This window comes from Camelus bactrianus, chromosome 27 (genome assembly GCF_048773025.1).
Source record: "Camelus bactrianus isolate YW-2024 breed Bactrian camel chromosome 27, ASM4877302v1, whole genome shotgun sequence".
Classification (NCBI taxonomy): domain Eukaryota; kingdom Metazoa; phylum Chordata; class Mammalia; order Artiodactyla; family Camelidae; genus Camelus; species Camelus bactrianus.
The window spans coordinates 35,934,134-35,957,075 of NC_133565.1; the positions used below are offsets into that span (position 1 = coordinate 35,934,134).

At 56.8% G+C, this 22,942-nt stretch overlaps 1 pseudogene; it reads right to left on the reverse strand.

The window, feature by feature from the left end:
• Positions 1 to 21,554: 21,554 nt before the first annotated feature.
• On the reverse strand, positions 21,555 to 22,412 carry LOC123616893 (dehydrodolichyl diphosphate synthase complex subunit NUS1 pseudogene; annotated as a pseudogene).
• Positions 22,413 to 22,942: the final 530 nt, after the last annotated feature.

Consider the following 22,942-nt stretch of genomic DNA (forward strand, 5'->3'; position numbering starts at 1 on the left):
TCCATCTTCAGCATCTTCAGTCTCTTTGGACGGGGGCTTAGAGTCCTTTGTTGTGCTCGTGTGTGAGTGCATGCACATGCATGTGTGTGTGTGCGCACGCGCGGGCGTGTGTGTCTGCATTTTCCCGGGCGTTTTCCCAGAAACGTGTACCAACAGAGCGACCGGCCCTTTAAAGAGCCGCTTTGTGGGAAGTCAGGCTCGGATGCCCCTCTGTAATCTTTCTCGTTTCCCCCAACTAGCAGACGATTGGCTGTGGCTGGACAAGGCGCTGAAGTGGGTAATATTTGCCTAGTTTTGAATGTCTGGTGTCTACGGCTTGTGCTTCCATCATTCTATTATATTGATGACAGGCAGGCCCAAGCCACAGAGAAGAAACAAATTACCTAATAAATCAAGGCCCCAGGATCTAAAGTGGACAGTGTTATTAGATGAGGGGAGGGGGTGCTAAGTGATAGGTGCGGCCGCCGTGAAAACGGTCCAAGCAGGAATCATCTGTCCATTTCTCCATAAATAATTACACACAGCGGGTGTGCATCTGAGGCAGAACATGATATGTTATTATTACCCAAGCAGTGGGAGGGGTGCGGCAGCAGGGAGGAGGGGGGGCGTGCAGGGAAACCACAGCGGCATTCATGACATTGGACTTTGGCGATGGCAGGAGGGGACGTGATGACCGCAGAAACTGCCACTCAAAGGGGCCAGGACCCTCACTCTAGACAGCAGTGGGAAGCAGAACAATCTGGCCAAGAGGATGAGGGTCAGGTGAGCTAACACACACACGCCCCGGCCCCCGCGGCTGGCTTCTGCTCACCAGGCCTCCCTCGCCTTTGCGGTGGCCCATTGAGAACGCAGCCTCTGCAGCCACGTGGCCTGTGCTTAGAACCCCAGCCCTGCGGGCTCCCGGGTCAGTCACATAACCCCTCTGGGTCTCCCTCCCCCACCGTGGGATGGGCGCGGTCAGACTACCTCTCAGAGTTGTGGGGAGCATTAAATGGGTTAATGCTTGCAAAGTGCTTAGAACCTCGCCTCATCCAGAGGAAACACGATGTGAATAAGCCTGCGTTAAGCAGATGCCCATCCCCCTTTCACAGATGGAAAGAGTGAGGTTCAGAGGGGATGCAACCTGTCCAAAATCACACAGAGCGACAGTCAAAGCAGCACTTCAAGCTCACAGCGAAAAAAATGTGAAATGAATATACACATGTTCATGTGTAACTGAAAAATCGTGCTCTATGCTGGAAATTGACACAAAATTGTAAAACTCCTATAACCCAAAAAAAAGTTTTTAAAAAAAAAGGCGGCATTTCAACCCATATTTAGCAGCTCTGAAGTTCGTAGCCTTTCCGCCACCGCGGGGTGGGCAAACTTTGTAGAGGGCCAGAGAGGAAACAGCTCAGGCTCGGTGGGGTCAGGTAGTCTCTGCCCAGCTGCTCAGCCCCGGGCAGCCCGGGGGGGCACGGGTGTGACTGTGCCCAATAAAACTTTATTTATAAGAACAGGCGACGGGCAGGCTTGCTGCCCCACCTGACACTGTTTTAATACCCTGCCTAAGTGGGCTCCCTCTCCAAGGACACAGCTGTAAAAACCTGAGCTCGGTACTAAAGGGTGGGCCTTTCTCTCGCCCTGCATCCCACTCCCCCCGCCCCTCAGGCGCAGTTCACGGAGGGCTTGCCCCTGCTGGCTCCTGTGACCGTCCTGCGGGTTGGGGGGCGGCGGTGCCCCCGCCAGCCGGGCCGAGCCCTCCTGCCTGGAGGAGACGGTGCTGTCAGAGAGCGGTGCCTGGAGCCAGGATGCGGCCCACGCCCAGGCCTCTGTGGGCCTCGCTAGAAGCCCCGCGATAATCCTCTGTGGGCTGTTAATAAGCAAGCTGAACCCCGTAATCACCCACCGCCTGGCTTCCCGGCTTTACTTTTCATGGAGGCTAGAGAAACAGCGGCTGAGGGCTTTGCTTCCAGACAGAAGCAGCAAACACTTACCCGGAAGACATCTCGAAGAGGGGCTGGCGCCGCCCCGCGAGGCCCAGCCTGGAGGCCCCTGAGCACGCGGGCCGCCGAGGCGCTCGGGGACCAGAACAGAAGCAGCTCTGCGGGTGCTTCCAGAGCCTTCTCACGGGGGCGTCCCAGCAGCGGCTGGGGGCTGGCCCAGCTCCTCCCTCCACGAACCCTCGCTGATCTTTCCGACGCGCTGGTCCTGAGACACCAGAAAGACTCCTGTGGCTGCGCCCTCCCTCCAACGCCTCGGCCCTGCCCCAGGAGCGCAGTGAGGCTGTACCAGGTTCCGTTCTTCCAGGCGGTATTTGCAGGCACGTAATTCAGTATTTGGGCAAGGCAGAGCTGCCTTCAGCCCCCACGGCCCGCTGGCCTCCTGCTCGGTCAGGAAACCTCGTCCTGGTGATCCTTCTGCGGCGGGGAACCCTTGCATATTCTTTTCAGCCCTTTTACATAAACAGAAACAAAAAACAAAACAAAACAAAAACAAAAAACAGTGCCCCGCCTGTCTGAGCCTCCGTCCTGCACATGGAGCGTAGTCGGAGCCCAGCTCTGCCTTGTGTGAGTCACTCTGCCTCCCTGAATCTTCTCATCCTTAAAGTGGGCTGGCGGCCCCTGCCCTACCTGCCTTTAATCCCTACGGTCCGGTCAGGATTGGAGGGAGAGCGGAGCGCTTCGACCACACAGAGGACAGTGGAGTGAAGTCATGGCTCCAGAGAAGGCATGGAAACGAGGGGCTGGCCAGGAGGCGGGCCAGATCCTGGGGCTCTCCCGCCTCAGCTGGGGATCGCTGTGTGGGTGAGCGGCCGCTCTGAGCCTCGGTGTCTCTTCTCAAACTGAGAGCACCTGCCCCATCAGGGGGGTTGGATCAGCTTCCTCAAGGCAAGGTGCCCCATGCGGACAACAGTCCTGCAGCGAGCGTGGGCCTCCCAGACGGTGGGGCTGAGGCTGGCAAGAGGCCTCCCGTCCTTGCTGTGATGGCTCAGGAACAGGGTCCAGCTGAGGCTGCAGACGTGCCTTCAGCCATGGCGCAGACCTCAGGGGCAAGGAAACGGCTTGCCAGACCCCGAGCAAGGAGCACTGGCCGGGAGTCAGGCATTACCGAGCCGTCTCATTCTGGTCTTCAAGGCTGATTTGCTCCTTCATCCAGCAACTCCACCGAGCACCCATGCTGGCACCAGGGCTTTGACCGAGGGCCTGGGAAATCAGGAGGAACAGCCCTGTTCTCTGCCTCCAGGTCGGCAGGTAGACGGCTGTAACAAATATCATTCAGTAATACCTTGAAAACACGCTCCGGGGGCAGAGGTGCCCAGAGGAGGGAAGGGTACAAGGAGGAGAAGGCACTGGACCGATGACGCTTGACCGTGGGGGCCCTGGGCTCCCATCAGTAAGCGGGATTGCTCATGGCAGCCCCACCTCCTCCCCAGGGGGCTGCGAACAGCCACTGAGGTCGAATACGGGAGCAGTTAGCGGGACAGACTGATGCAAGGGCAGCGCTGTAAGTGAGAAAGCCACTCGGCCGTCTGGGCACCCGCAGCCCTTGTGCCAAGCTCGGCCTCTCAGTGTTGCAAAACCGCCAGGCAGGTCCCAAGCTCCGAACGCCTTTCTCCACCCACCACGGTGTTCAGATTCCACCAGTGTGGGATTTCAGCTTTCAAACAAATTCTAGAACTGCCTAGAGGACAGTTGGCGGCCCTGGTCTAAGTGGCTGAGGAAAGCTGGGCCCAGGAGGGGGAGGGCTCGTCTGAGCTCGTTCATCCAATCAGCATTGAGGAGGAGATTAAAATTGGGATTCCCTCTCCCAACACGCGCTGCTCCCAGGGCCCCCTTCTGTCCCAAGCCATCGCCTCCTGCCTCCTGTCTGCAATGAATTGGACTGTATGTAATTGATAAATTATGCAAAGGGGTGCCTGGCAGTTTCCTGAATGCTGGGTAGCTTCAAGGGAGCCCCTGGGGACACAGCCTAATTCTATGGAAACCTCACTCTCGGTCTGGCCCGTCTGGTGTAAGTCAGATTGATGTAACTAGGCTCTAGGGAGATGACTCGGTTTCTGATTTTATTCTCTAGGTGAGCTGAATGAGATATAACTGTAACGAGCGTGTTGTCTGGGGCAGGCTGCCTCAATGGCAGGGAAGGAAAATGTCTCTTCATCTGCCTAATGGATCATTTCTCCAGCTGGACTTCCCTGCTTCCGAATCCAGCCTTCTCCCCTTTTGGAAGAGGGGCCATGTGTCAGGCAGGGGGAGCAGACAGTGGCAAACGAGACTATACGTCCCTCTGGCAAATAAACCCAGAGCCTTGCAGGAAGGAGGGACACCTGGACCGAGGGACACTGACTGTCTGTGCTTCCGGCTGGGGGCTCCCCAGCCCAGACCCAGGGATAGACTTTGGCAACTTTTTTTTGAGGTTCCAACTCCAAGAGCATCCACAGCCCCTCACTCAGTCCTCCTTGCTAAGCTCAGTGATAGAGCGGAGCGTTCGCGGGGACTTCGCTGAGGATCAAAGCTGGATACTTAAATATCCACAACTGCAGGAGGTCGGCAGGACTGACCCTGCTTTACAGGTGGAGCAGCTGAGGCCGGACAGGAGGGAGCCACTTCCGCAAGGTCACAGGGCTGCTCAGTGGCAGAACCTAGGATTCAAACCCAGGTCTCTCTGATGCCAAAGCCACACCCCATCTTCTTTTCAGCATAGGCTCCCCTTGGAAGCAGGGAGAGGGGCCGCTCCCTGCACAGATCAACACACAGTCTCCCCCCCAGGTGCCCAGCTGGCTAGAGGTTAGCCGCACCCCTTCCCAGCGAGGGTGTGGCTGCTTCTTCAATATGATAATCATGGATTCAAAGACCAGCCCCCTCCTGTCTCTTCCCTCTCCTCCGTGCAGGCACATGCACACCCCCCCCACACCACCTCCCCCCGACCCTGACACACCCCAGGGAGTGAGAACCCAGACAGAGCGCAGGCTGCTGTGGCCTCGGAGCCAGGAGACCCGCCGGGGCCTGGGCCGCTGCTACTTCTGCACATGCCGGCCAACAGTCTCAGAGGCCGTGGGCACGGGGGCTCCCAGGGAAATCGTCCAGCCTAGAAACTCGTCCATCATGCCTGGCTGCCCCCTGAGGATGGAGACCACGTCCCCTGGGTCTCATATCCGCACCCGGCTCCACTGGGCCCAGCGAGGGCCCAGCGAGGGCCCAGCCTCTATAAGAGCTGAAGAGACGCAGTCTTCCAAGGACCTCTGGCTGTCAGAGCTGGGGGTGGGGGTGGCGTGTCACAAGATCAGCCTAACAGACACCTGCGAGGAGGGAGGCGGGGACCTTTAACTGGGGCGGGTTGAGGGGGTTGCAAGGGACCCTCCACCCCTCTGGAAGGGGAGGGAGAAGGCGCTGGAACGAATATGGCCCCATGTGGCAGGGCCTGTCTTACTGTGATGTTCTCAGTCATGTTATTCTCTGTAGATTTTATATTTTAAAACAAAATCTGCTTTAGCCCCTTCATGGACAAAAGGAAATCCCTTCATGGAAGCCAAGGTTGGGAGGGGCGGGGTTAGGTCACACAGGCCGCTGGGCCCAGACCTCTCTGACCTCAAGCCCAGCCTCTCAGCTCACCCCTCCCTCCACCCCTCTGTCCTGACAACAGGACCACCGCTGAGTCCCACACACTCCGAGCCGGCACGCTCAGCGGTGTGATGCCCGCGCCGGGAGACGCCGAGCAAACGGTGCGGAATCATAGCTCCAAGGGCGGGGCCCCCCACCCCTGAGTCAGCAACAAGGCGGACTGGAGCAAATATGAGAGGGGCCTTCAGGGAGACCGTCCTGAGCAGCAGAGCCTCGCGGCTGGGGGCCAGGGAAGCCCAGGGCCTGGGCTCGAGTGAGAGCCTGGCTCCCGCGTCAGGGCCCACGCGCCTCCCCTCAGAGCAGCCTTCAGCTGCCCTTCCCCCCGCCCTCCCCTCCTGCCTTACGCTCATCTCCATCCCTGGCTCTTTACCTCCAGCATCATCTGTCGTCTGCAAAGCCAGGGAGCATCCAGGTCCTCTCTCGAGGGGAGGTCCTGGTTCCGCCTTCTCCCCCTCCCTGGGCCCTGGGCCCTCCCCTCCTCAGACATCCCTGAGATCTTCAGAATCCACACTCGCTTTGCCGATTTGGGGTCTTCTGCTCCAATCTGATTTCTGTCCTGACTGTGCTATCGGAGTCTAGCCGCAGCCCTGTCCCTGAGCTTTCTGGCCCACTGCCCCTCCTCCACCTCAGCTGTGGCCATTGGCTGAGCCTTCCCTGTGTCCCCAGGGAGCCAACCCTCACCTCAGAGGAGAGAACAGAGGCCTGAACGCTTGCAGAAGTTTGTGCTGAACCAGCCCTCCACCCTGGGCCCAACTTCTCCAGCTCCAAGGGCGACTCTGGGCGAGAGGCAGGCTGGTGGCGCCTCATTGTGTGTCCTGACCCTCCTCCCTGAGTCCCACCCATTTCCGCGGCTGCATGTGGAGAATGGGGGGTGTCGAGGCACTGGGAGCCAGCTCGGAAGGCCCGGGTGAAGGGGAAACCCACACAAGCCCAGGGAAGCCCGAAGGCCCACTTGAGACAAGTTGTCTGCTTTAAGAGCGCCCTAAGTGAGCTTCAAGTGGGGGGCGCGTCCTTGGCACATCAGGCCCCGGGGGCACGGGGAGCAAGCCTGGGGGGAGGAAGCAGCGTTTCCGGGACTTTTCCCAGGAGCACGGGGCGTCTGGCTTGGGCAGAGCTCAGGCAGACGTCAGGAACCACCCACCACCTGCGCTTTATCTGGGGACTCCGTTTCTTCGTTAATGATGTGACCATCTGAGGCCTCTCATAAACCAGACTCCCAGCACTCGGTGAGACCCAGAGGTCAGCTCCCACGGGATCGGGAGCCCTTTAGGATCCAGCCACCTCCGTCCTTTTCCCGGCCCCCCGGCGTGCACAGGACGCTGAGCCGCCGCCTGCAGCAAGGAGCGCAGCCCCCCGAAGATCACTGGGCCAAGGGCGCGCCCAGAGCTCTGCTCCCAGGCCCACCCTCTGCCCGCCACACCTCACGGAGTGACCCAGTTTCCCCACCAGTAGGACACAAGGATCGCACCAGGCGACTTCTAAAGTCTCTTCCAGCTCAGAGAGGGCGGATTCTGAGCCTGAAGGCGCACAGCCCTGAAAACGATGGCTCACTGCCCTCAGCCTCACCTCTGCCTCCAGGTCCTGTCTTTATTTAAAATCATATTTTGTTCATCCTTGATTTTTTTGCTTTAATTTTAATTTTTTTAGTTGACTTCATTATTTAGAGCAGTCTTAGACTGACAAAAAAGTGAGCGGCAGGTCTAAGTCCCCATGCCCTGGCCGCCCGTCCGCACCGTCTCCACAGTGACTCCGCGCGGGGCGGCACGGGGGCTACGACCGACGGACCGGTGCTGAAACTCGCACGTTAAGCTGAAGTCCCTGGTTCACGTGCTGGGTCACTCTCGGAACTTTACATTCTATGGGTTTTGACAATGAAAAATGACCCGTATCCACCACTGTATTTTCACGTAAAGCAGTTTCACGGCCCTGAAACTCCTCGGTGCCCCCCGTTCATCCCTGCATTCTCCCCCGACCCCTGGCAACCTCTGGGCTTTCTGCTGTCTCCATGCTTTGCCTCTCCTAGAATGTCACATAGTCAGAATCATACAATAATGTAGCCTCTCTGATTTATTTTTTCACCTGGTAATATGCACTCAAGGTTCCTCCCTGTCTCTTCCTGACTTGGGAGCCATTTCTTTTTAGCCCTGAATACTATTCCACTGCCTGGGTGGACCACAGTTTCCTCTATCCTTTCCCCTACTAAAGGACATTTTGGTTGCTTCTAATTCCTGTCTTTATTGGAAATTTCAATATTCTGCCCATTGCAGACTGGAGAGATGATGGCTTGACTCAGGTGGAGAAAGGGAAGGCTTGAGGATGACTTTTGATCCGGGCGCCTTGCGCTGCCCCATGCTGCACACCCAGCCCTGGGGACCTGGGGACCCTGGACACCCGACGAGCCGGGTGACCAGCAGCCCGCTGTTTCCTTAACTATCTGGCTTGACCTTTCTAAGTCTCAGATCCCTCGTGGGTAAGATGGAGATAAAGCACACCTCCCTTGAAGGTATTCTGGAGACACCCAACCTGGAGCAGATACTCAGGGGACGTCTCCCTTTAAGGTCCACTTGGTCAGACTCTGTTTTCTCCAGAAGCTTCCCTTCCCCAGCCACCTGGAATGAGCAGCTGCTTTTGAACCTTCCGGTGCGCCCACAGTCAGAACCAGCCACCTCCAGCTTGGGGCTTTTGACCATCTTCTGTGATGTTGGTGTTTGGTCTCTCCAGCTCAGTTTTAGACTTTTGCAAACCAGGAACCATGTCATGTCTTGAACTCCCCTGGGGGCCCGGGTACAGTGGCACCAGCCTCAGCGGCAGCACGTCCTGAGCACACGTCATGCGCCAGGAGCTCTCAGACGTGCGTGAAGGGGTAAGCGTGTCGTCTGGTTTAATCCTGAAGGCAGCCTACATGTTACAGACAAGGAGGCTGAGGCGTGCGGTGGTCACGGAGCCTGCCCAGTATCTTGCCTGCAGTGGATCCGAGATTCAAACCCAGACCCATCTGAGTCCATAGCTGGCCCTCTCAGCCGCTGCACCGGCTGCCTTTTATCCACATCAGCACTCAGGAAATATTTACGTATCGATTGATCGGTAGCCTCTGAGCATTAATGCTTCCAGGACTGTCTCTTTGTATGTCAGCTGTTTTTCCCAAATGCCAGCTCTGCTGAAAAATATATTGATCATTCCCTGTAACAATTTGTCATCTGGTGATGGTGATTTACAAACTGCCAATTGCCCAGGAGGAGGATGAAAACTGGGGCTGTTCAAAGATCTTTTTTTTTTTAAGGAGTGGGAGTTCTTAAATGCCCCACTGCGGCACAGGTGTCTTCCCCTGCTGCTGGGCATGCCTGGGAAGGGGCCGTCCTGCCTCATTACGGGGGATGGTGTGGGGCCTTGGGTCCCTGAGTCTGGCTGCTGGGCTCTTTCCCTCCCCTCCCCCAGCCCCAGAGCCAGCTGGCTGACAGGCAGTGACAGTAGCTCCGGGTGGATGCCTGTCAAGTGGTCCTCATGTTGTGACAGTAGGCAATTATGATTTATTTCATGAGGAATCAACAATAAACTTAGGCAAAGGGGGAAAAAAATCAGAGAACTTAGGACGACAAAAGCATTTGAAGGAATTTGGTTGATGGGGTTTTAACTAGAAGATAGAAAAGGGGATATTTTGTAGGAAAAAATACACCCATAAATGTAGAATCCCTGGATCTAGACTATCCACTTCCTTCCATCTCCTGCTCTTCTAAATTCCTGTTTTTCTAAAGCCCTCCTGAAACCTCACCTCCTCCAGGAAGCACTCCAGATTTCTCAGCCAGGTAGGAAAACTAGGTCCTCTGAGTCCCCCTCTCCCCTGCCCATATACCTCTCTGTGAAGGTACATACTGTTCCCACCTTACCCCAAAGTCCCCGGTGAGCTCATCCACGTGGCCTGCTGGGTTGTAACATCTTTCAGGGACGAGGCAATGGACTGCCTATGTGTGATGGGTACAGACATGCCTAAGTGGTATTTTGCACATGATACTTAGTATTCAATAAATACAACATGTGTGTGCATCCCCAGGTGGCCATACATGGTGAGGGTTGGTGTCCGGTGTCCCCAGAGTAAAGCAGCCACAGGTAACACCGCCTCAGAGGAGGCCTGTGTTTGTCAGCTTGATCCCAGTGAGAAGGAGGAACAAAGCCCCCTGGGGGCCTCGCTTTGCTCAGCTCTGCACCGTTGGCGCAGAAACCTCCTCAGCAGGTGAGGCCCCGTGTCCACACCCCAAGCTCCCTGTCTCTCCTCCCTGACATTGGCTGCAAACAATATCGAATTTTGTATGAAAAAAGCTTCTCTTGTACCTCGATGTTTGACCCGGCTATGAACAGAGTATAATTTTGCTTAAGACATCGAAATTGGGGAACCGGAGCATCCCACCGTCTCAGCACCCAGCAGCACGAAGGCAGGTTACAGGGAAAGAGCTGCCGAGGGCGTCAGGTTGAGTCATGGGCCCGGTTTCAAAGTCCAGCTTTGCTCTCTCTGAGGCACACGAGAGCAGGCGAGTTACCCTGTTTCTTCGTCTACAAAGCGGGGACGGTGAGGGATTGAAGAGCCGGCGGCCGGAAAGCTCTGAGCGGTGTCTTCCTCACCGTGAGTGCTCCGTGAAGGGAGAGGCTCAGGCTCTTCAGGGGCAGGTGGCCGAGCTTCCCATCCAACGGCTCCTCCGTGTCTCACTTTGGGCCACCGCCCCCCTTCTCTGGTCCTCAGTTTCTATACCAACCAAACAACTGGGCAGAATGGTCCCTGTCCTTTCCACTTCTAAATGGCCACGAGTCAGGCCCCGGGACACACGGCCTGGCAAGCAAGAGCGCCATCGGAGGCAGGGAGCGAAGTCTTGGCGCCGCCACTCCTGGCGGCACAGCCTTGATTATGTAACTGTGCTCAGCTTTACGTCCCTCATCGGCAAAGGGAAATTATACCTACATAAACTTCATACAAACCAGGACCCACGTGGCCCGGCCATGCATAGCAGTCAGAAGTAATCTACGAGCAATTCCGCTTGCCCTGGAAACGCTCCCGAAATTTGTGATAATACTTTTGCAGCCCCTCCCCGTCTCCGCTCCTCGGTCCTGCCGTCTCCCCAGCTGCCCTGCTGCCCGCCCCCCAGCACAAGCGGGGAACACTCCCCCAGCCTCGCCCCCGCCCCGTCTTCCTTCCAATAAGAATCTGCCCTTCGGGGAGGGTGGGGGCTGTAGCTCAGCGGTACGGCGTGCGGTTGGCATGCCCGAGGTTCTGGGTTCGATCCCCAGTGCCTCCGTTACGGCAGAAAACAATAAAATAAAACAACTTTTAGATAAAGCATCCATCCTTCTCAGGAGAGAGTTGGAGGAAGAAAACAGCGCAGACAGAGTTCTCCTCAGCAGGAGCTTGTGGGGTCGGTGGGGGCTGTGAGGATTCCCAAGGAAACAAGTAAGTGTGTCCGTCGCTCCGAAGGCACAGCGGGCAGACTGAGATGACATCACTTGTACCGAGCAGTCAGTTCAGCGCCCCACGCGCAGGAAGGGCCGGGGACGCGGGAGCCGTCACCGTTGTGACCCTGCATACTCGTGCAGGCTATCCACGGCTGCCGCCACACGGCCACGCTTCCCGCCGCCCTCCTCCATGTGACCATGTGCCTCCCCCCATCACCGAATTCCACTCAGATCACACGGCATAGCCCCAGTCTGTGCCTGCAACACCCCCATCAATGCGTCCTCAACGCCACGCTGGCTCCTCCGCGCCCTCCTCCTACCTCCTAGGAAGGGAGGAGTTTCTGGTCCAGGCACATAGCCCTTGCCCTTCTACTAACCCCCAGTTGCCTCTCCCATCGCACAAAAGTCCTTCCCACCACGGCCACCCCGTGCCATGCCGTCTCAGAGTGCAGCCTCTGGTAGGAAGAGGGCTAAGTCTGCTTCACGAGCTCCATGGAGCATCTGGTCCCAGGCAGGGAACACGAGAGAGGGAAGGACCCAGGTGTCCGGGCCTGGGTGAGGCTCAGGGTGCAGGAGACGCAAAGGCGCCGAGGGCACCGCAAGGAAGGCAAACCTCCAGGAGCCCCCGAGGCTGCAGTTGGCACCAAAGCCGCAGGATCCACTGAGCATGGAGGGAGCCCCGCCGGAGCTCATGCAAGGCTGAGGCGTTCCGTCTAACCCTGCGCCCCCATTGTGTCCCTTTCCCCACCCCAACCCAGGGCTGGGGCCCTCCTGGTGGCTCCCTTTTGCCTCCTACTGAGCCTCCACCTTAAACCTCCATTTCCCCGTGTGTGGCGTCAATAACCAGAACAGAGCACAGTGTGGCATCCTCCGTCTCCACTCCCAGGGGCGTGGCAGTTCTAGCCGGGAGGAAGGCCCCCAAAGTCATGGCGTGCCAGTGGGAGACTGCCCGGCAGCTCCCTGCCGGCCAGCGGGCGGAGGGAGACCTCCTTGCGCCCGGAGGAAAGCCCGCGCCCTGCCCCAGCGAGCGATGGGGGACAATGTTCAGCAGGAGGAGATGCGTCGCGCCCTTTCTAGCAGGAAAAGAACCTCAGGATGCCCCCTTCCAGCTGGCTCGTGGTCTCTGTGAGGTTCGCACGGGGACCTAGCGGCAGGTGTGAGAATGACGTGGAGGCTTGGGGGACCAGTGGGATGAGGCCAGTGGACCCCAGATGAGGCCACAGGAGCGGACCCACAGTGAACAAGCAGAGAGCCCCCCAACTCTGAGCTGCTCGGCGCCCGCGGGGAAGCACCATATTGAGGAAAAACAGGGAGCCGGACCAAAAAGAAGGCCTGCAATCCCCACTGTAGGAGGGCTGGTGGAAGGAGTCCAGGGAACTTTTCCAGAAGACAGGACTGGTGGTCCCTGCTGAGGGAGGCAGCTCAGGGAGGGAGGGTCGGGTTTCTTCAAGGTGTTGACGAAAGAGTGAGGTTCAAATGTTTGCAGAGCCCAGATGCACCGATGGCTGGAAATCACAGGTTCATGTGCTCTCGCGAGGTCACCGAGTTTTACAGGAAGAACCTCTCTGACAGCCATGCCGGACCAAAGAACAGCAGGTTTTGCTGGACATCCACTTGGAGAGTGCAGACTGGCAGACACGAGGGCTCTGTGGATGGGGTAGCTGGGTGGATGGATGGATGGATGATGGATGGATATGGATGGAAGGACAAGCAGATGTCTGCATGTACATACGGACAGTTGAACAGATGTGTGGAAGGATGGATAAACCTGTGTGAATGGATGGGTGAGGGAAGGACACACAAATGGTTATATACACATGGACGTATGCATGCTGGGTGGGTGCCTTCTGAGAATCCACAGTGACATGACAGTTTGGACAAGGATTACCTAGTCTTCGGGATTTCACAGACCCACAACATATAGGGGAGTGACATGAAGTTGCCAACTTCTGATTTGTCAAGTTAAGAACATAAGAACAAGTTAAGTATAATAATCACCATCTATTGGAACAGATCAAACAGGTCGGGATAGAATAAAGGAAAGCCCTTCCCAAGTCAGGATCGCTGATAATCTCCCCCCTCCCTCTCTCTCTCTCTCGTGTGTGTGTGTGTGAGACACTCATTTTACATTAATATTTTTAGATATTATATTGTTCACATTTTTCTGGTTTAATGGGCGCAGGTTTGAGAATTACTGATTCAAGCATATATTATTTTCAGCTACATTTCCTGAGCCACAGACTCCAATGACCCGAAAAAGGGATAAACTGATACCAGGGGGGTCAAAAATTCACTGCCTTTGAGACCAGACAGGAGCCATAAATGAAGTGGGTGGAGTGGGGACCATGGGGACAGGACAGTGGACACCTGGCGAGGCCACACTCGCCTAGAGGCAGTGGGCAGCCTCAGCTCCAGCCGGAAGGCACACACGGCACGGCTGGCTTGTTTTCTATCTACTGAGAGAAGCTGGACATACGAGTTTCATGAGAAATCTCTTGATGTAAAAGTATTTGCAACTAATTTTTAAAGCTGGACCTGTTTTCGGGCCATTATCCTTGAGCCAGTCAAAACACACACACCTGTGGATCCAGTCTGGCCCGTGGGCCCTGGGTTTGCAGCTCCTGGTTTAGATACCGGAGTCGGGGTGGGAGGTGATGGAAAAGATGCCAAAAAGGACAGCCAAAGAGCTTCTCTGATTAACGCTGGGGTCGGGGAGGGGCACCGAGAGCACCGCCGGCTTCCTCCCGGTGAGCGATTTCTCCGCAGTCTATTTCCGAAAGAGCTGTAATTCAGGCTCTGAACAACCTATGATTTACATCCCGGCCGGTGTAAAAGATATTGTGCTGAGCCTTCCGAGTGTGCTCTGTGTGTTTGTATAAATCTCCCTACTCAAAATATCTCCCACAGTTGACTGACAGCCCGTGTAATTTAGCAGAAGGCTAAAAATTAAAATCTTCGAGCCTGCTGAGGGAGCGCGGAGCACAGCCACGCTGCGGCGCCGCCCCCGCCCGGCCCGGGCCGGCGGGTGCCAGGGCTGTTCATTTTGGAGACGGAACAAAATATTTGTATTTGGATTTATTAAGTCATTATTCCACCATTTGTTCCAATGCGCTTTATTAGGACCAGACCTCATCTCTGCTTTGTGAGCACTACCTGGTTTCCGTGAGCCGGCCCAGCCCCAACGGCGGCGTCCTGGCGCGCCTTTTTATTTCGAGGGAGGTTCGCTCCCCCTCCTGCTTTTGTCGCCTGCCTTTATGGCCCATATGTCTGCCTTGAGATAGCAGGAATCTTCAACCTATAAATAGACGGCTCAGAACAGCCCCGCTGCCAGCTATCTGTCCACACATCAACATTACCATAATTGCAACAGCGAATGTGTAATCTCTCTAATCACACGTTCCAGTCGGAAAACTGGATTGGGTTTCATAAATTGTATAATTTGAGGCTTTCCTGAGCTAACCACTGGGCGGGCGGGCTGCTGTGGGTCACCAGGGCTTGGCCTTGCCCCGCAGCCTGGCCCGGGCTGCCCTGGGCAGCATGGCGACACACACCTGCTGGTAACGACAGTGCCACCCGCCCTGGGATGAGGACACCCGGGGAATATGAGAAGCGCAACTCGGGCTGATTATGAGCCGGGCACTGGGCACACGTGCTCTTTTAATTTTCATTCCATTAAACTTACAGGGGAAATACCATAAATACTCCCATTTTACTGATGACACCAAGGTTCAGAGAGGTTAAGTGAGTTTCCAAAGGTCACACAGTAAGTAGCTGAGACGCAAATGCGAGTCCGAGATCCCACACGCCGCTCCCAGTTAAGCAGCTTTCGTCCACAACGCAGCACAGTTGAAGGTTTCAGTGGATTCCATTTTTTGTTCCTCCAAAATGCTTTCATTTCAGTCATTTTAGCTAATCCCCAGGACCAGCCAAAGAGGTCTTTACAGATTAAAAAAGTGGGACTCTGAGAGGCTAAGGGCCCCGCCCAGGGTCACACAGCTTGTGAAGGCAGAGCCGGGACTTGAGTCCAGGCTGCCCCCTACACCTGCGTGTGTGCCCCGGAGCCTTCACAGCCCAGGCGCCGTCTGGGGTCTTCCCTTCCTCTCTCAGGGCCTTTTCTTTGCCAGCCTCTCAGAAGGATTCTGCAGCTGGGCTGGTGCAGTGGGCAGAGCCCTGCGGGCCGGTGGGGAAGGAAGATGGGCCAGCCTTCTGTCAGCCTTCCCAGAACCCCTGGGGACCACTCTCTCCCAAGCCTGGTGGCGGCTCAAGGAAATCACTTCTGAGGACCCCCACGGAGCTGCTTTCATCTTGCGTCACAAGCTTCCTCTGGGCAATGTTATTCACGCTCAGGGCCTCCAGAGTGTGGCGAGGAGGCTGAAGACACCCTGATGGATGGGCTGCTCCCCGCAGACCGAGCGCCAGCTCTGACTGTGCCCGGTAATTGCGCAGCCTTGCAAAGGTTCAGATGTCTCTTCGCTGCTTTAAATTGGGCGCTAATCAGATGATGGCCTTGTTACCAGGACGCCCTCTCTCCCCCTCTTCCCTCTTTCTCTCAAAAGGAACCATTGAATCCAACTCATTTGATTTTTCCAGATGAGGAAACTGACACTCAGAAAGAAGAGACTTGCCCAAGGTTATAAGCACATCCTGAGTTCTTTTTTTGTGATGGTTGTCGAGCTGTGTGCGGGCACACACATGTACACACGCACACATCTTCCCACACTCCCATCTCTCCATTTATTAACAGGGTCTCCAGGCTCCTTTACCCTGTTCCTAAGTACTACCTGCCAGCATTTTAGGCAAGAAATTGGGGACCAAGGTCTCCTCCCCAACCCTGTCCCCATGTGTCCTCAAGCCCCAAAGAGTCAGAAAGCTCCACTCTCAGGTGGCTCCGTCATGGCCCCTGACTCACGGGAGACCCGCCGTGAGTCTCCCCGCCATCTCCTGGCCCAGCCGGTGGAGATGAAGACTCTGTGCCCCCTCACTCCCCCCCCCCCCCACGAGGGCTTTGAGCACCAAAGACAGTCCCAGAAACGACTCAGAAATGACCAGGCTGACTGCCCACTGCCCAGGGCACGACGAGGGAGTGAACCAGGCCACTGCCCCTCAGAGTGAGGCCCACAGACCAGCAGCAGCACCTGGGAACCAGTCTGCAGTGCAGACCCCTGGGCCCCACCCAGCCCCCCTGAATCAGAAGCTCTGTTCCAACAGGCCCTTTGTGTTCCAGTGTAAATTTGAGAACGGTGGGTCCAGATCAGCAGTGTGTGTGTGTGTGTGTGTGTGTGTGTGTGTGTGTGTGTGTGTGTGTGTCTGTGTTAAAGTCTCACTGCACCAACTGCTGGGTCCACAAGGACCAGGCTCTGTGGCAAACTGTGTGAGTGCTCTAGACCCACAAGCCAGCAAGGCTGTCTTCACACTCTTTCCCTCGGGCTTCTGAGGCCTGGACGCAAGATAATCTCTCAGGTCACGCCAGGGAGCTCCTTCTCCTCCTGTTTCCCCCAGTGCCCACTGACGCCTGCCTCTGGCCAGGACCACCCCGTGGAGACACATCAAGCTCGGGCCTAACAGATCAGTCGTTCCTGGTGGCGGCTTAGGTCCGCCCAGGAGGATGCTGCGTGTGACCTCCTGAAGTTGGGCTGGTGCCAGTGGGCAGAGCGACCCAGGTCGGGAGAGCTCGTCCAGGGCTCGCAAGCCAGCTCTCTGGGGGAGGAGAAGGGCTCCTCCTCTCCATGAGGAGTGGCCAAGCAATTTGGGGAAGGTGGGCCTACAGTGCCCTGGGAAGCCTGGTCTTTTCCAGGCCCCACACTAGGTCCACCTCCTCCAGGAAGTCTTCCTTGGTGCCCTGATCTAGGAGGCAGGAAGATGGGTTCTCTCCTGTGCCCCGCTTCCCACACCCCAGCAAGCTCATATTCTTGGTACCTCAGGACTCCAGAGTCTTCCTGGGTCATGTGGGAACTGAGACTCACTTGCCTGAGGACTAGCAAGTTGCCCCAGATGGTGTGGCCAGTTCCACATCCTGAAAAAACGTCATGAAGCTGGAATCCCATCCCCACACCAGCCCTGCTTCCCCACCCCTGCCTGTGGGAGCGCTGCCCTCTCTGAGTTCCATTCTCCAGGCAGTGTGCACATCACTGGCTCCCTGTGCCTCGGGGTCCTCGCTCCGGCTCTTCCCTGTGCCGCGACCCGCGTCCACCTGAGGAGCTTCAGCACAGCACCAGGAGCCAGGGGCTGGAGTAGCAGGTGCCAGGAGTGGGCTGGAAGTAGGATGGGGAAGGGAGGACACGGGTCCAGTGAAACGGCCTGGGGAAACAGAAGATGATGGCAGCGAGGCCCTGCCATCAGCCTGCCGTGTGCTGTGTGTGAGCACCTTGCCCAGGCTGGGCCTGTCAGAGATGAGCTTGGGTCTTCTGTTACTGCAGCGTTCTTCTCCCGTCATGGGAAATAACTCTGTGGGGTGTGTGTGCATGAGTGTGGCTCCTCCAAGCACCTGGTGGGCCCATGTAACCAGATTCTGCTTCAGTTCTTTTCTTTAACCCCCAGAGATGTGACCAGCTCAGTGAACCCCCTCGAGTCTTCCCTGGGTGCGCACTGGTGTTGGGTCCTCTGCTGAGTCCAGTTTCCCACAGAGAGGTTCCTCCCCCGATTGGCCAATGCCTGACAATGATTAGCCAAGTGTGCAAAGAGCTCGAGTGGAGGAGGAGGACCGTCCTCCACAGACAGTTTGGAGAACACCTGCGGTTGCAGGTGCATCACCAGGGTGCACACCGGAGGCCCGCTGGCTCCTCCGGCAGGCCCAGCCGGGGCAGTGTCCTGTGACCATGTCTCTGAGCTGGAATGTGAGCGAGATGAGCAGGAAGATTTCCTGTGGACACTTGTCCCAGCCAGAGGGTCGCGGCTTCCATCCTCGGCTTGCACAGCACCCGGGCGGGTTGGCTCTCAGCAGGAGCTCCTGCTGCCCAGGGGACGAGGAGGCCTCTGTGCCCCAGGGCCAGGCTCCCTCTGCCCACCACCCAAGGTGCAGGTGGGACCCCAGGCAGGCCTGGGGTGTGTGGCTGTGACCTGCCCCCTCCTCGACCTCTGAGGAGGGGCCCTGGCCACAGGTGACACCAGGACCCGTCCCGTCTGCAGGGAAGGCCTGGAGCAGGGCGGCTCCTGCGCGAGGCCCAGCTGCGTGCTGGGCAGCAGGTGAAGGGTCTTCCCCATTCACCCCCACGATGTAGCTGAGATGAAAGGTGACATGAAGTTATACTCGCCTTGAGTGAGGACCATGCTTGTCTTTTGCCAAAGTCCAGGGCTCTGACCTCTGGGCCGCCGTCCCGTCCACAAGGCCGGGTGCCTGGCCCGAACGACACCCTCAAGTGTGACGAGGATCTGACGCACCTGTGCCGGCCCCGGACGCGAGGGCGGCCAAGCTGAAGCAGGGGCCCCGCTGAGCCCAGTAACTCGGGCGTCCCAAGGCCCGGCCGGGAGTGCCCTCCCGCTCCCAGCCGTGGGCGCGGTGGGCCGTGTCCGGCCGCCGGTGACTCCGCAGCCCGCGTTCCCACGATCAGGGAGTCTGTGGGTTTGGCTCCGACGGCCCATCTGGGGGTGCCCCGGTGGCCAGCCTCCCGCGGCGAGGCCCTGGGGCTCGGGCCAGCCTTCCTGCAGCCCGGTCACAGGGCCTGCCCTCTTCCTCAGCCTGCTGGCCGCTCTCCTGAGGTCGCAGGGCCACTGCTAAATTCCTCGGGCCACCTCAACGCTCCCCTCGCCAGGCTGTGGTGGTTTCCGTGGCGACGTCCCAGGCCCCGTTCTGCCCCGAGGAGGAGCTGATCTCCCAGAGCAAATGGCCTGCTTGCCAGGCGCTCCCCACCCGCCCGCCTGCCGGCTGGGAGAGAGTCCTGCGCTGTGTGAAGACAGTGGGTCAGGCCCAACCGGGGCGTGGAAGCCGGGAGGGAAGTGGATGTTGGCTGGACTTTCAAACGGGATGTGTGGGAGGGCTAGGTGCGGTTAGACTGTGCGGGGAGGCGCTGACCACGGCTGCCGTCCCAGAGAATCGCCACGCGGACTCTCGCCCTGGGGGGCGCGGTGCTGGAGGGAGCCGCACGGTGACCTGGGGTGAGGGCAACACTCACCTCCTCTTCCCACATCTGTAAAATGGGCACCACCACGCCTGCCGGCCAGGGTCGTGTAGCACAACACGTGCAACCCTTTTTATAAAGGGTCTGGCTGGCCTTAGGCTGGCCCCAGAGCGCTCCAGACACCGGCTTTTCTTTCCATTCTGTGTGATCCCCAGAAGCGCTGTGCAATGTCCCAGGCCTCCTGCTTCACGCCCCTCACCCTGGGAGCCTGTGGAAGTGCTGCAGATGGCGCCAGGCACGGTGAGTGCTGGCTGCGCCACTGTCCCTCCAGCAATTCCCAGGGGAGACCAGACGTCACCCCCAATCGCTCCCCCCCAACCAGCACACACACTTGGGCCAGCGAAGGGCTGCAGGTCAGAAACAGGAGCCACCTTGCTGAGGATCATTCTCAAGTCTCGATGGCTAAAGAAACTAACTTTGTTGAGCACAAAGTAAGTGCCAATCACAGGGAGTGGCACGTGGGGACACTACAGTGCAGAGGACACAGTCCCTGCCAAAAAGGCTCATGGGGCAGAGGTGGAAGGGGGTGCCAATGACCCACAGCCCAAGACAGGTGGAAAAGAGGCTGTAAAGAGGAATCCTGGTTTGGTGAGAAATTGTTCAGGGGCTTCCTGGAGGGTGGCCTGTGGGCTCTGAAGGATGAACAAGAGTTTGCAGTGTAGATAAGGGAAAGGAAGGGCTTGGAGACCCCACGTCTGGGCTGACCAGGGGGCTAGGAGGCTCTTCCAAAGCTCCAGGTGCAGGGAGGAGCTTCAGTGCTGCTCACAGGTGACTTCACAGGTGTGGGAGGCCCCCGGGGGGCATGAAGACACACCTACCAAGGGACGTGTGTGCAGCCTGTGACCCAGGCCTCAGCCTCAGCCTTCCAGGAACTGGCTGGTTGAGACTCACCTCACCCCTGGCATACGTCTTCTACCTTCCTCTTCCTCTTCTTCTTCTTCATTTAACTATTTTATTTCAAGTATATTTTTAAAATCATAAATGAGGTTTTGTAATCCAAAATCAAAACCTTTATTCTTCATAGCTTCAGAATTTGACAAGCAAGTCCAGACCTTGCTTTCCAAATCCAGTTTCCTTTGCTGTTTTTCAGACTTTGAGACCTCGTATTTAAACTACTCCTTGCTAAATATACAATTTTGTGTAACTCTTGGGCACTTGCTGATAAGATTCTTTGAAAAACAGTCCATCAGATATAAAGAATGATTTCCGTCCGAGGATCAGCAGGGAGGGAAGAAACACTAAACACCTATTAAAAAACCATTTCTTCATTTTAAAAAAACGGCGGAACCAGCCCTGTTCTCTGCCGTGAAGGAGAACATGCAAAATTAGTTTAAATTACTCTTGTAGACTTCGGTAATATTTTATTACCTGCACAGGTCTCAATCTCACTTAAAGATCTTTTATGTGAAGTCACCATCAGGGTTTGCTGAGTAAAAATCCTGGCGACTAACGTGTGCTATTCCGAAGAGGAACGAGTTACTTTTGAGGAAAAGAGCTGGCTCAGTAACTTCCCTCAAATGCTTATTTTAAATAAACATAGGTAAAAAAATAATAATAAAAAAATAAATAAACATAGTTAATGGAAACATTTTTTAAACCAGCCTTGGAGAGCCTCTAGCACACTGCCCACCAAACAGAAAAGGAAATCAAAACTTTCTTTCCTCATTCAGGAAACTCTCCACCTGCGCTTTCAAGATGACAAACTTTCCACTGTTTTGACTGCCTCAAAAATATTTAAATTTTTTACATTCTGCATCTCAATGTTGTAAGATCTTTTCAAATGATCTTCACAGCCCAGCAGACACTGAGCAACACTTTCAAGCCACACTGTTTGACCATAACGCAGGAAAATGGACGGATGTCTGAAAACAGGCATTTAATAGGCATTCCCTCTGCCCCAAAGGTGAGCAGACTTTTAACACGTGAGCAGCACAGAACTCCACTCCTCTGGCGATCCCTCAGACTCAGAATGGCTCCATTTAATGCATTATTCTTAAAAATTAAAGTTTGGTCACTAGGAAAGACTGAACAAAAATTATTCCCCTCCCCTCACCAAACAACAACAAAATAGCTTGAATCACCTGCTTTGTCTCTCCACAAAAACAGGGAAGTTGTTGGGGCCAAAGCCTTTAAACCTGGAATTTCAGCTCCTAAAACGTTTCTGCTGTCTGCTCAAAGGTGCGAGTTCACATATCTCCTTCTCCGATGCCGCCCCCATTTACAAGGTTATTTCCACACACACAGGCACACACACCCACGCCCTCCTACTCTCCTGTGTTTGTTGGTAAAATTATGAGGGTTATGAACTAGGTGCGAACAGGGTTTCACAGGTGCTTTGTAAACCCTGCAGTCACCTGAGTCCTTTTCTCCAAAAGCCTGAACTCAAACTACACAACCGGGATCACTACTTCCCCAAACGCTGTCCACAGGCTGCACATTGATGGAGGGCAGAGAAAAAGCCCTGATAGTGACGTTTATGCAGGAAGGCAAAGAGGGTCCCATCAACTGGACGTGCCAGGGAGGAAAGCCTGCTGAGTCTCCTGCAGGTCCGGCTTCCACCCCAGTCAGGATCTGGGGCATCACGTGAGCTAAGCAAGCTGCCCGCCAGACCTGCATCCAGACCTGCGGGTTTCTTCGCTGCTAGGTTACTAACAGGCAAACGTCTTCAGCAGCTCTCACAGCACCTGCTCCTCCATCCCCTGGGGACGGCGCCTTCACTGCGATTGGCACTAAAGCTTGGCCGTCTCTGTCATTACTATTTGCAAACTCTGGTATCCGGGACAGTCTAAGCCCAGAAGTTCCTGCTGTTGCTTTAAAATTTCACCCATCAACCTGGAATTACGTCTTTTGAAAATACCCTGGAGGTGGGAGACGCTAGTATAAGAGATGCCCACGGCCAGACCCCGCCCCCCACCACGAGGCCTGGGGTGTCGGGAAGCTGGGCCCTGGCTCCTCCTCGGCGATCACTGGCCCGCGCGCTCAGGCAGTCTCTCCAGCCCGGCGGCGGGTGGGCGGAGGCTGGCGCCGCCCCGAGCGCGGATGCGGTGGTGGCCGGTGGTGGCCGCGGTCCCTCCGACAGCGGGGGGCTGCGGAGCGCGAAGCTGAGCGCCGCCACATGCCCTCCAGGGGCCGAAAGGACCGCGGAGCCGGCGGAGCAGCAGCGGCGGCCACCCCAGCTCGGCAGCGCGTCACCCTCTCGAGGCTCCGGGCGCCCTCCCTCCTCGGCCAGTCCCGGCAGTGCCACCGCTTCTAATCCCGCCATCGCCCCTGTCCCCCCTGCCCCCAGCCCCTTTCGCCTGGCGACAGGTCCCCTCGCCCCTGCCGCCACCTGCCATCTTCCTCCTCCCCACCGGCGGCGCATTTGGAGAGCACTGCGTGCCAGCAGGGCTCCAACTGCGGGTGTGGCCCAAGAGGTCTGATGTCACTTGACTCCTCGGGGGACTCGGCCCACCCGCCCCAGAGCAGACACACGTACAGTTCTGCACAGTTTCCAGGGGCTCACGGCCACTCCCCCACCACTGAGGAACCCGATAAGATCCGGCTCGAGCATTTGGCAGAGGAGGAAACTGAGGCAGAGAAAGAAGCTGGCTTGCCCGAGGTCCACACCAGTCAGGGCAGAACTGGACCTAGACTCCTGGTTTCTGCAGGAGGGTTCTCCCAAGGGCCCCTGCGGCTGCCACTTCTTAAGTGTATGTCCCTTTCCAGCTGCAGGCCTCACGGTGGAGGGTAGCAGACACTTCCCAGCGCCCCCAGCTTTACGTCCAGACTCCTTTCTTAGTAAGCCTCCCACTC